A 14,412-nucleotide genomic window follows, 5' to 3' on the forward strand; every position below is an offset into this window, starting at 1 on the left:
CAAGGTAGAGGACAGCTCTTTTTCTTAAGATCCAATTTTATTCTGGGTTCCTTATATTCTGGTCAACCCAACAGAACACTGGGATAAATATCCCTTATATAGAACTCATCATTAAATAACAATTCATTCAGATCATATCATTCATATCTTTAACATGATAAAGGTCCATTAGACCGAAAAGTTTCCTTCGAAACATTCCTCCCCACGAAAATTTCAGTCAAGCAAGTTCTCAATTTGACATCCCTTAACTTGATCTACCGGTCAAGTATTAACAGTAGCAATCTGACAGCACAATCCACTAATCTCATAGTGATTTGCTGAATTCGTTATCATCATTCTAGTTATGAATATCATCACAGGGACTCGTCCCATTCCCCCTCATTGTGGTTTCATTATATTTCAACTAATTTTTAAAAATCAATATTTTTTTTCAATCAGCATTTTCAATCAGAATCCAAATCAATTCATGAATTCTCAAACAGAATTAAAAATCATATCAATCACATTCGAAATCATCATCTGGATAGCATTAACGCTTATAATTTTACTCGTATATACTGTCAGTAAAGAGCTGCAGTATACTCTCGGTATATACGCGTAGTCACGGCCCTTGGAATTATAAGGTAAATACTATCATGTCTAGGCCTCAAGCAAGTCAGGGATTCTATATAATTGCGGTACTTCCATCTGAAGAACCGATTACCAAATTATGAATTTCAGTTTGAATATCAAATTGTATGAATTATATCACACAATTATAACCTTTTGGTGTTTCTTGATAATTTTTTGACATATTTGTCTTCTCAGTTGATCTTTATTAACCAAATGCTCTGATACCAACTGTAAGATCCCTGTTCCCGCCGAGCAACAGATTCGGGATACTAGCAGCGGAAGTAGCGCTTCTCGCGCGGGATAGGGGTCCCACACTCGGGGCCTCACCCACGGATATCCGGATAAGAGACTAATCCGTCGGTTGTTCCAAAACCGAACCCGGAAAAACTTCCTCTACCGGAAAGCACGGGCGATTCCACCAAGATAACTTTTTACTCTAACGTAGTCAAGATCATTTCTGATCGAGATGATCCGATTACATCTATAAGATACTTAGTTAGTTCAAGGAAGAAACTTGCACTTGGATCATTGGGATCAACGCTTTTTTCCCCATTCAAGAGGCACAGCCGTTGATTCCTATCCATAGAACAGTTTCTGTCCGGGACTTATTTTTTTTTTTTCTATCGTAAAAACAAAAGTTTGAGTCTCGATTTACGGATCCATCAGTCCAGCCTAACCCCATCCAATCCCATGGGTTAGCCAACCGCCCAACCACTGTAGTGATGGGATCCAATTAAAAATTTGGTTAGGTTTTGTCCCGGGTACCAAGGAAAAGAGTTCCAAGGCCCCCTAGCCGGATGTTCATGCAAAATAAAACTAGTCACACCACTCACACACCCAATATGAAATTGCCTTTTTCAACCAGATTCAACCAGATTAAAACAATCCTTTAATAAAACCATAGTATCATTGATCACCATCTTCCAATTTATCCAATTGATTCTTAATTTCCCATCATTCCTTCATCAGAGTATCTATGGCATCATTGGCAACTAGAACGCTCAGGAGCCGTTTCGATAGTTCCTAGCCCATAATACTTGGCAATATAATCACTTAACATGATGGACTCTCGTTGAAGATCAGCAAGATCAACCAACAGATCCATATAAGGAGCCATGGACTCATCCATTGAAGACCAGCAAGGTCAATCAACCAGATCCATGCTCGATTTCAGAAAACAACTCCAACTCTGTTCCAATATCTTCCTCGACGCACGCGTGGGTATCCTAGGCGACCCAGAGCCCGAGCACCGTATGGTCAGCACCCTCTAGGATCCTTCGCAGGTAACCTAGCGCTTCACGCATAGGCCGCTTCCTTGGCCCCTCATCCACCGTACCGGAAGCTCACCATTTTAATCGCACCGAGGCTGGTCAAGACCTCGGCCGACCTTGCTACGCGAGACGTCCTTCATTGACTCCCCGTCAGCAGTTGCAACTTTCTCATCACGACCTTAATCACAAGACGGTCAAAATGCTCCCCCCAGCATTCTTGACATAAAACAATCATTTACAGACAGCATTTACAAACAGCATTTACAAACAGTTTACAATACAATTTCTATTTTAACTTTCATTTTTCCACATTATCCCTCCTCAATCTACATTACTTATTCCATATTCCATTTATATGTATACTCATCCCATCACATCATTTCCATCTCATCACTTCAGATTCCCTCACATCACAATCGTATATTCACATCCATACATCCACAACTATATGCGTACATTCACATCTACATGCATACATCTACATCCCTATGCATACATCCACATCCACCTTCACATTCACCTCCCTACATCTACATCTACATGCATACATCCACTCCACATTCACATCCACATCTATACATCTACATCTACATGCATACATCCACCTCTACATCCATATCTACGTCTATACACCTACATCTACATGCATACATCCCCATCCACATCCACATCCACATCTATACATCTACATCTACATGTATACATATACATCTCCATTCACAACTACATCTACATGCATACATCCATATCTCCATTCCCATCTACATCTATACATCTACATCTACATGTATACATATACATCTCCATTCACAACTACATCTACATGCATACATCCATATCTCCATTCCCATCTACATCTATACATCTACATCTACATGCATCCATCCACCTCCACATCCACATCTACATCTATACATCTACATCTACATGTATACATCCACATCTCCATTCACATCTACATCTATACCTCTACATCTACATGCATCCATCCACATCTCCATTTACATCCTCATCTACACATCTATTTCTACATGCATACATCCACGTCCCATGCATACATCCACCTCCACATTCACACTCACATCCATACATCTACATCTACATGCAACATCCACATCTCCATGCATAATAAAATTCTTTTAATTAATCTAGGATGATAGTTCCTAGAATATGGTAGGAATTCCTCTTTTTATACTTTGAATGAATTTATTTTATGCGTAATTTCTATAAAAATTTTGCCATAGCTCCGCTACTATGACTGATAAATCTCATTTTTTTTTTCTAAGGGATAAAGCTCATTATTAAAGAAATAATTAGAATGGTCTCTAATTGGATCATCAATCCATAATGGTCTCTAATTGGATCATTAAGAAAACAATTAGAATGGTCTCTAATTGGATCATCAATCCATAATGGATTGAATCATCAATGTGCATAAACTAAAAGCATAGCAAAAAGCCATTAATTTGGCCTCAAGCATAGCTTAATCTTGGATTAAGGAAAGGCTTTATGAAAAGCTTCATTTGGATTGAGAATGGTTCATGAGTATGACCATTTCTTGAGTGAGTGAGAGAAATTACATAAAAACCATTAGAATTTAAACATAAATGGAAATTAACTTCTATAGCATTTATTAAATTATGTAACTCTTCACTACTATTCACCAATTAACTTCAATAGCATTTAAAAAACCATACCAATTAAACTTCTCAAGCTTGAGAGGGGTTGAGAAGAGAGAATCATTGAGAAATTATAGAAAGATCAAAATTCAATATACTTACCTTATAATTTGCTTGATTCTTTATTCACGGTAGAGGCCCCCAACCAATCAATTGGTTTAGTATGTTGATGGAGCCACCAATGGGGATTGAAGAAAGAGAGAAGTATCAAAAACTAGTGAATTATTAAAGAATTCACAACTCTTGGCTTAGGTAGAGTAGAGTAACAATGCATAAGACACTCTATATTTTGGCTTAGGTGGAGTAGAGTAACAAACATAAGACTCTATCTAATTTGGCTTAGGTGGAGTAGAGTAACAAAGCATAAGACTCTATCTAATTTGGCTTAGGTGGAGTAGAGTAACAAGCATAAGACTCTATCTAATTTGGCTTAGGTGGAGTAGAGTAACAAAGCATAAGACTCTATCTAATTTGGCTTAGGTGGAGTAGAGTAACAAAGCATAAGACTCTATATATTTTGGCTTAGGTGGAGTAGAGTAACAAAGCATAAGACACTATATATTTTGGCTTAGGTGGAGTAGAGTGACAAAGCATAAGACACTATATTTTTTTCAACAAGGGGAGGCTTCTATTTATAGGAAAATTTGAGCTCCTAACCAAACAAACTGATTCTAGAATTTTCCAAGTCAGTTTGGTTGAATTTGGACTAGATTTGGACCTAGTTTGGTTACTTTTTGATTCGGTTTGGTTCCATTTTGATTTGGTTTGGTTCAAGAGAGATGAGAGATAAAAATATCACATTATTTTTGAGTTTAAAACTCATTCAAGCATGTGAAATATGCACCTCCTTTAAAGAATTCCCCTTCCTTACATATGTGTCAAAATTTTATTGCTCATAGTTTTTTACTAATAAACCTTGTACATTTTCAACTCTTCATCTTATGTGAAATATGCACCTCCTTTAAAGAACTCCTCTTCCTTACATATGTGTCATAGTTTTTTTACTAATAAACCTTGTACATTTTCAACTCTTCATCTTATGTGAAATATGCACCTCCTTTAAAGAACTCCCCTTCCTTACATATGTGTTTATTTACTAATAAACCTTGTACATTTTCAACTCTTCATCTTATGTGAAATATGCACCTCCTTTAAAGAACTCCCCTTCCTTACATATGTGTTTATTTACTAATAAACCTTGTACATTTTCAACTCTTCATCTTATGTGAGCATTTACTCATTTTTGGATACCCAAAATATCTCATATTTTTAATATTGCTCATAGTTTTTTTACTAATAAATCTTGTACATTTTCAACTCTTCATCTTATGTGAGCATTTACTCATTTTTGGGTATCTTCTTTTACAAATTGGATTTATCTCCTCCCTACACATGGATTGATGCTATTGACCCATAGGAACCTTAATTGGACCATAATCTAAAAATTTCTGAAAATCTAGACCCTTAGACTAAGGTTCTTTATACTTATTTTCAATTAATTCTAATTGCACATTGGAAAATTCTTTTTGAATTTCTATTTCAGGGAAACTTATTTTAATAAGATGAGTTAATTTTCTATCCAAAAATATTCATAATCTGAATATTCTCTCTCTAGCATATTTTTCTCTCTCTAGGCTAAAACAGTTAGAACAAGGCCTTTATATTTCTGAAGAGGGATTGATTACAGGGGAAGATACTAGACATCAAAAAAGGGGTTGGGGGAGGAATCTTACATTAATAATTAATATCAGTGGTATCCATGCATATTCATAAGTGAATATGTACATGGAGTAATTAAAATATTTATTTTAGATGCAGAAATGGTGGAAATTACTCTTTTGGAATAACATAAAAACAAATTTTCTTTTCCACAAAATTTTGGAAAATTTTGCCATAACCTCCTTTGTATGGCGGACCATTTCTCATTTTTAACATTCTATTTTAGTAAGGTCGGTCACAGACATTTCAAATATCTTGGGCTCCTTGGCAATAGGTTTCACCGTCATTGGCTCGTGCCCAGATACTTGCGAACTAACGGGTTTTGTTTCCGAAGACACCTTTTTACCTACAATCATCAAGTTGTCTTCTAACTAGATTGCATTGGCAGTGACTGCTTCCCACGTTGTAAGACCTCTAATGACTAGGCCATTGTAAATGTCCTCGTGGCGCAATCCTCGGATGAATCTATCGAGGAGTTGGTTGTTATTGAAACGTTCATCGGGAGTGCAACGAGAATTTAGATGCTTCAATCGACTTATAAAGTCTCTCACTGACTTCCCTTCCTCGCGTTCAGCTTTTTGGAGTTGAGATGCCACCCCCCAAAGCACACCCTCGCGTATGTATTCTTTCAAGAACAATCTCTTGAGAGAGTGGGGTAGTGAGTGCGCTCTTCAACCCTTAAGGTTCGATACCAATCTCCGGTCTTCCCACTCAAGGTTAAGCCTAAGGCTTTACACTTATGCAGCTCATTGTGCTCTTCCAAGGAATCACACACGTGTTCAAAGACTTCAATGTGCTTCCTAACATCCTCGTTACCACTGAAGTTTTGAGTGAGCTTAGCCACTTGTACTGACTTGCTTCTAGGTTCTCTCTCAGGCATACCCCGCATGTTTTCTGCAATAGATCGTCCGATCGTCTGAGCAAACGCTGCGAGATCACCTAGGTGAGCAGGCATAACTGGTGGAGGCACTTCTGGGATAGCCTGGCTGATAGGAGTTGGCATTGGTCTGAGTATGTTGGCAAATGACGTAGGATATGATATGTAGCTAGGCCTAGCTCCTCTTGGATAAGGGTTGTGATAAGGCGGTCGTGGAGCATACGCCATTGGCATACTATGAGGCGTAGGAGCTACCTGAGCATGAGTAGCGATAAGTACATAGGGTCGATAGGCACTGGCACGCACTGTTGTAGGTACTGTTCCACTAGGTAGCGGTGTCGTACTAACTACAGTGGTAACAGGTGCGCTTTTGTCATGCTTATCATTGGGGTAGGCATTGTGGATTCCTTAATGGAAAGTTGATCCAAGGTTGGGAAGCTAAAGTTACTGCTCGTGGGCTCAACCTGCATTGAGACTCCAGGCGAAACAACATACGAAGGGTCTATGGGACTCACCGAGGGAGTCTCCAATTGTGATAGGGTTGGTTGTTTGGCCTTGCCCGTATCCAAAAATCTCATAGGGCCAAACTAGGTTCACTCCCCTATTTTGTCTCTCAAATTGGATAATTCTATGAATCACCTCACATATCATGTGTTGTTGCTCCTCTAGATTAGTGGCGCTAGATGTAGATCGTAGGACTTCTAACCAACCTACATGGTATGTGTAACTTGTGTATAGGTCAGTTAGAGTCTCTGTGTGTAGATCATATTCCCAATTTTCATTGAGAAATATCCCATCTAGACTTGGTGTGCCAAACGGTTCTCTTGAAGTGGACGCAATGTCACTTCTTATGGATTGGCTTCTAGGGACCTCTACTTTAGGAAGAGCATCGGAATGTGGTAGCTCAGTAGGGCCCTCATTAAACGAAGTGGGTAGAATATCCACATGGACACTCTTTGGGAGGGTAGGGTCTACATGAGATGTGAATGGCAAATCCACTACCCCTCCTTCTTCATTTACTTCGCTTGTTGCATGTTCCGAGCGTGTAGCTCTACTAAAGGTCTCTATTAGACGACTAAACATGCTAGATCCGGGTTGTGGGGCCCAACCTGGCATGTTTTGGCTTGTCTCCTCAGGGTTCTTGGTAGGGTGCCCTTCCATGGCTTCTGAGTCAGAGGTCGAGTCACTATCCACTATTCGTGGATCTTGGGTTGCACTCCCTTGGGTTCCAGCCGAAGGCCAAGATGCTAACGTGGAGGGATGGTGTGAGCCTGCGTAAACTGAAACACTTTCTAGTGGTTCAGGCTCTAGCACCCGACCAGAACGTAGATGCATGTGACGTGGGTACCCTACCGTGCGTTGGTAACTACCCTTGAAACTCACACAAGTGGTTTCTTAGGTGTTTCGCACCCCGTTTTTACTTGTTTTTAGATTATTTTTAACCCGTTTTTGACCCCCTTACTTATGGTTGAACTTGGACTAGGGCGTGTGATAGCTCGAAATGAGCGTATCATTTAAAGGGTCCTAGCGTGCTTTACAGCACCATGTTCGCCTATCCAGAGCTCCTGTGGTCCTCAAAACAGTCCGTTTCCCTATGGGGAAAGGGGCAAAAGCCTATTTGCTTGTGGAGGAAAGGGTGAGGGCTTTATCCCACATGCTCACTTTACTCCTTGGGGAGTGGGCTACATATAGGGCACGACTTCCCATAAGCTCTCACTTGAAAGAAAGCTATGGAGGCTCACTCTCCTATATATATATATCAAAAGACCGAGGCCGGGGCCGGGGTCGTGGGTCAATTGGGGTTCTTTCATTTCAAAATTTTTTTCTCCAATTAGAAAATCTTTCCTCTCCACACGTTTGGTTCTTTCTTTAAAAATAAAATTTAATTTTTTTATTTTTTTATTTTTTTATTTTTTTATTTTTATTTTCTGTTTTTTTTAGATAAGTTTTCTAGGGTTTCTTTAGGGTTCAGCCTTGGCCGCGGTGCAGTTCGCATACAGCACAGATCTGGGGATTCAGAAATCCCTCTCTCGCGCAGAAAACCAGATAACACAACGCACGCCCACAAGCGGAGCGGAAAAATAACAGAAGAAACAGAATGCAGAAGACAAATTGCAGAAACAGATTGCAAAACACAGAAACACCTCAACAACAAACACACAGTCGCTTTCCTACAGTGTAAATTGAACTTCACGCAGTAGCCCGAGCTGCAAACTGGAGCTTGGTGCAGGGCAACTCCCCGACAGCGGCGCCAAAAATGTGCGCTTTTGCCGCACAGGTCATAGCTGGGGACTTGCCGGACACTGTATGCGAGCCACGAATGGCTGCAAGCATACAACCAGGGAAGGAAGCTCAAACAGAATGCAAAGGGTGTGTCACTCACCGCTCAACCGCCGCCTTGAAGGATTCCCGCGTCGCAGTGAAGAAGGAGCCGCCGTCGCCGCTCTACCGCCTCTCCGCCACCGCCGTGCTGCTACACAGTGCTCGATCGCTCTCTCACTCTCTCTCTCTCTCTCACACACGCAGGAGAAGGAAACCAAAGAGATAAGGCAAGAGCACTCTTGTATTCACAACACATGAGAATAAGGATTTTAGGGTTACATTTGACTCTTATAGGTGACTTGGCCGTTCACACTTGGGCGCCCATACATGGTCGGCCAATCCTAACCCTTATCCTACTGATATTCAAGGTGCGCCTCTCATCGGCGATCACCCAATCCCTTTATCCTTAACATATGGTGCCGACAAGCCCGGCCCATGACTCAGAATATTTAAATTAATGACGTAAAACATAGTACGTCTCAATGTCCGTCATGGGTTAACAGGTTTCTAAAGAGATGCTTGAGAGGATGTATGAGGAAGTCAAGACTATTAGGGAGTGTATCAATAAGGCTCAACATAGACATAAACTCTATTATGACAAGAAGCATGCACCTCGTGAGTTCAAAGCCGGTTCACGATATGGTATTTTTGAAAGTCATTCCTAAGAAGAGTAACACAATTCTTGGGAAGGATACGAGACTCTCACGCTGTTTTGTTGGTCCTTTTAAAATCTTAAAGAGGGTGGGAACATTGGCTTATGAACTAAAATTGTCTAGTAAAGTGCATCCTGTTTTCCATGTGAGTTTATTGAAAAGTTATGTTGCTAATCCTTCTCATGTACTGCAGGACAAATTTAGGATTCAAGAAGATGGTTGTTTGACAGTCGAACCTCAATTCATTTTGGATAGAAGGACGAGGGAACTTAGAAAAAGGACTATAGTTAAAGTTTTGGTTAAGTGGGATGTATATACCTGAGAAGATGCTTGGTGGTGGGTAGATTTAGATTCTTTGCATGCAAAATTTCCTTCATTTAAACTCTGAGGACACAGTTCTCAAAGAAGGGGCAATTATGACGCTTCATATTTTTTTTTGGGAATTTCATGTTGCAAGAAATGTGTAGAATGCTAATTTGTTAGGACATCTAACATGTTTTGACAAAATTTTGTGTTGCAGAAATTGTTTTAGTTTTGGTCATTTTAAGGTAGTTACCATTTCGTGGGCGAGTTTCAATTATGTTAGAGATAGAATTAGGAGAAGTTTTATATGAGAGAGTTTTTCCATTTTGTACATAGAACAACTTTGCTCCAGTGAAAATTTTGTGATTCATGTGATTTCACATCCGTTTGGTGACTCCAAAGTGGTCTTTAAGTGGTTTTGTGCTAAAAATGTGTAGGTTTTTGTGTGGAGACATTGCAAGTTCTAAATGGAGGTCAAGGACAAAGATTTAGCTTTGAACGAACAAATACAAAGTCAAAAAGGAATGTTCGAGATGAGATATTAAGCATCCTCACCGGGTCACCGAGGCGCGAGTGGCGCACCATGAAAAAAGGTTGTTTTCCCAGTAGTGTTTAAAACATTAGGTGTAATATGGACTTTCATTTTTTCCCCTTAGTGATTTCCACACCTCCTCTCTCTAGAGAAATGGGCTCATGGTGAAATTTTTGCAAATCAACTCAAAAGTGAGCGGAGTTTGGACATTTGTGAAACCACGTCATCTCACCAATTTGGGGACTTCTTGAATATTCAAAATTGCTTATCATGCTATATATATCATTGGAAAGGTATCAAAGAGTAGATTCCACATGTCCAAACTCCGCTCACTTTTGAGTTGATTTGCAAAAATTTCACCATGAGCCCATTTAGAGGAGGTGTGAAAATCCTTAAGGGGCAAAAATGAGAGTCCATATTTTGCCTAATTAAAAACGTAATCTCAGGTTCGAGAAATCTCAAGAAAGAGGCAACTTTTGGATTTTCGTTTCATAGAAAACTAAAGAAGAACAAGATTGCGAGTGTGAGTGAGAGTGTGTGTGTGTGCCAGTTTTTCATGAGTGAGAGTACGAGTGAGATAGCTTGGGGGTGGTCGGGTCGTTCGAGCTCTTAGAGTGCTTCGTATCATATTATTGTAAGAACTTTCTTGATTATATCAGAGTTGTTCTCTTTCTACCTCAAAAATTTGTGCAAATTCTATTTTCTTGAATTGTATTGTGATATTTGAGTCAAAGCTTCACACACTAATTCACACGGATTTCACGTGCCCCATGCTACTTGGGTTGGAGCATAAGCTAGCTGTACTTTTGGCTACTGAACTCTAGAAACAAATAAAGTTGAGTTTTTCATCTTCTCGTAAGCCTCAATAGTGTTACCCCTCACTTTTACTAGCTGTGCCTGCAACGTAAAAAATTCATTAGAGTAATGAGAAAGAGCTCTGTTAATTCTTTGACATAATATTGATGTTACCAAGAAATACTACACACACACACGCACACACCATGTTTTCTCAACATGGTATCTAGAGCTTAGGTGATTAAAACCACTTGTGGTGTAGAATAGGTCAAATATCTCCAATTTTTCCTTATCTTTCTTGTGTGGAGCTCAACCCTCTTCCATTGGAGGCTTTCTAGCAGTAGCAGCCGATAGAGGCAAAATCTCGTGGAGATGTCAACATGGGAGATGAAGAGGACTCGTGGGCGCTTCTAATCGTACAGTCAATTTGGTGATTGGTCCTGTATTCAACGCAGCATTGCCGGCTGAGTAACCCGCCTGTTCCAGCGCTGACCGTACAGAAATTCAACGCCTGTGAGCAACCATATGGGATGGGCTTGAAGGGCTATGGTAGCCCATTGTGTCTAGTCTCTACAGCTCTGATTTGAGCTTCAACAACACAGCAACGCGCCGGCAATCAGAGAAAAACCAGGCGCCCCTCTTTCTTTCTCCATGAAAGCTTTGCTCAAGCTTCACTAATAGTGATTTTCTTCACTAATCTTCTCCTCCCTTTGCTCTAATCACTCAAGTGGTGTAGTGAATGTTTTGTTGCTGAGGTTTCTCTTGTTTTTGAAGAATTTTCCATTTACATGAGGTATCCATAAGCCTCATGCTCAACAAGCTTCAACATCAACATCAACTTTCAAGCTTTCAAAGCTTTCAAAATGTGCTTCTAAGCACTAATTGTGTTATTTAACACTAATTACTCTATTAATCCAGCAAAGGAAAAGTGTTCTTAAACACTAATAGTGTTATTAAACACTAATGGTGAGTTAATCACCAAAATAAGTGTCATTTGACACTAAAAATGTGCTTTTTAGCACTAATTATGTTAAACACAATTAATGGTGATCTTAATCACCAACCAAAGTGTTCACTAACACTAATGAAGACAACCCTCATCAAAAATCAGTAATTAAGCACAAACCCTAAGTGCTAAATCATAAAAATTACTATTTTAATCTCCTAGTTATGCAACATTCTCAACTCAATTAGGGTTGTTGCACTCTCTAAGCCTCTCTCTACCTAAATATCATAAATTTCTGGTTTTTTCTTCTTCATAATCAGCTCCTTACTCTCTCATAATCTCTTTCAATACCCAATGTCAAAGGACACTCAAATCAAGAAGTTCTCGAGAGAGGGCTTCCACACTTGGCAAGTCCTTGTCAAGTATAAGATGATGTCCAAAGGTTTTTGGCCATTCATCTCCGGCACCAAGGTGCGAGCAAAGGCTGAAGATGTTGAAGATGATGAGAGGGCACAAGACATCATCATGCTTCATCTTGATGAGGCACTCATCCACCATGTGGACCAGCTTCCGACTGCAAAGGAGAAATGGGATGAGCTTGATAAGCTCTATGGAGCTCGTGGTAAGAATTCCAAGATCTCACTCAAGATCGAATTCTTTAGCTTGGAACTCAAAGAGGGAGAGGGCATTGGAGCCTTCATCTCTCACTTGAAGGGCCTTATGGCTCAACTTGCATCAGTGAATGCAAGAATGGATGAAGATGATGCAGTGGCTGTTTTGCTCAAAGCGGTCAAAAAGGTGTACCCCACTTTAGTCACCACCCTGAAGAACATTCCTTATCCCACCCTCGAAGGAGTCATCCAATCATGTCTTGACGAAGAAAAGAGGCCAAAGGGACCAGCTGAATCTTCAAGTGCAACCACTTCATTGCTCTTCTTCCGCTGATCTCTGGTCATGCCAGTTGGGGAGGTGACTTCTGAAACAAATTGCAGCATGTCATAGTACCAATTCCTCCCTATGTGGATGGTCCGTACTCCAAAGAGGTCTGCATCCAAGAATTGGTCGGGTACTCCTATTGCATGTTCTTTTGTATCTATGCAGCTGAGAAAGTCAGCGACTGTGTTTTGATTACCTGATGTGTGCATGATTATAAAATCAAACTCTTGGAGTAGTAGTATCCACTTGGCCAACTTCCCCATGAGGTCTGTCTTCTTAACTATTGAGATTCAAGATCGATGTCAGTGTGTGCCAGCAGCTGCACTATGTGCTGGCATGTTAGGTAGCAGCATGTGTGAGACATAAATGACCGCGTCCAGCTGGTCCTAGTGGGTGGACATTAGCTAGGGTTAGTAGTGTGTGGACACAACTCATAGTGTGTCTTGTGTATTATGGATTATGGCTTTATGCATTGTGTGAGAAGGGAGATGGCTTCCCTCTATGGTTAGGGTTTGCAATATACATTAGGGTTTGCTCTTGTGTGTGTGTCTCCTCTTCCTCTACCTACTTGTCCTCATGGTATCAGAGCCTGGTGCTCTCTATTAGGGTTTTTGAGTGAGTGAGAGAAGAGGGAGAAGAAGCTGTGAAGAAAAGCTGTGAAGCTTGGAGCACACCGATTTCTATCAGATCTAAGAGCTTGGCCTACCGGGTAAGGTCTACTAAACACCCTTGAGCGGATTGCAGGTGATTCAAGCACAAACAAGGCAAATTAGGGTTGCCCAAAGCAAAAGAAAATTTTGGTTTTTGAAAGCTTTCCATTGGAGCTTGGAAGCGGTGATGTATGGTGAAAATAGATGCAAATCTGACAAAGAAACATGTATGTGACAAGGATGAATGTATTGGCAACTCATGTGCAAGCCCTACACTGAATTTGGAGCAAATATGATGCATTTGAGTGATTGAAAATTACTGGTTTTGAAGCTCTCACAAAACAAAGAAAAAGAATCACTTGGTGGATGAAATTAACCCTAGTTTTTTGCAAAAATCATACATTTGATGGGTTACACACATGCCTTGGTGTGTCAGGCAATCATATATGCTATCAATTGACACTTAAATCATTCTAAATACCCTCAGGAGCAGGCGGCGTAGATCTACAACAGAAACAGAGTATTTTTCATAGACTTTTGACAAAAGCTGAGGCCAAAATCCACTTGTATGGTTGATTAATTCCAAAATTGGCTTAGCAATTGGTTGGTACATACACTTGAGAAGGAGGCTACATGATTGGTTGGAGCAATTATGATCTATTAAACAGGCTGTCTATTGTGATTAGTGAAACAGAGACTGATTAATCGACTAATTACTCTCTCATCTTAAACAATTGGTCTAATTTCTTTTACATGGAGTTAGTGGATATCATTGCTAAGCTAATGAATTCCTGGTCTCTCAATTTGGACAAGCATTGAAGAAATTAGAGCCATTTTACTATTGGTTTTACTGGTTTTCCTAGTTTTTCTCAAAACAGAGAAGGGGATTTGATAAAATTGGTATCTACACACCTTGGTTGGTGTTGATATGCAACATTGAGCTTGTTTAGGTGTCAATTCAAGTTATCCACACTTGATTGAACCACTACATTGCAATTTGGAGCCTTGGAAAGCGCATCAAAACATGGTATCTTGGACTGCATGTGTGCCATTTCATTTTGGATGCATACAGTTTGATTTTCTACATCAAAAGTGAAGGTTGTTGAGTACTTTGGAG

Source organism: Cibotium barometz, chromosome 14 (assembly GCF_041138505.1).
Source record: "Cibotium barometz isolate CiBa-2024 chromosome 14, ASM4113850v1, whole genome shotgun sequence".
NCBI lineage: Eukaryota > Viridiplantae > Streptophyta > Polypodiopsida > Cyatheales > Cibotiaceae > Cibotium > Cibotium barometz.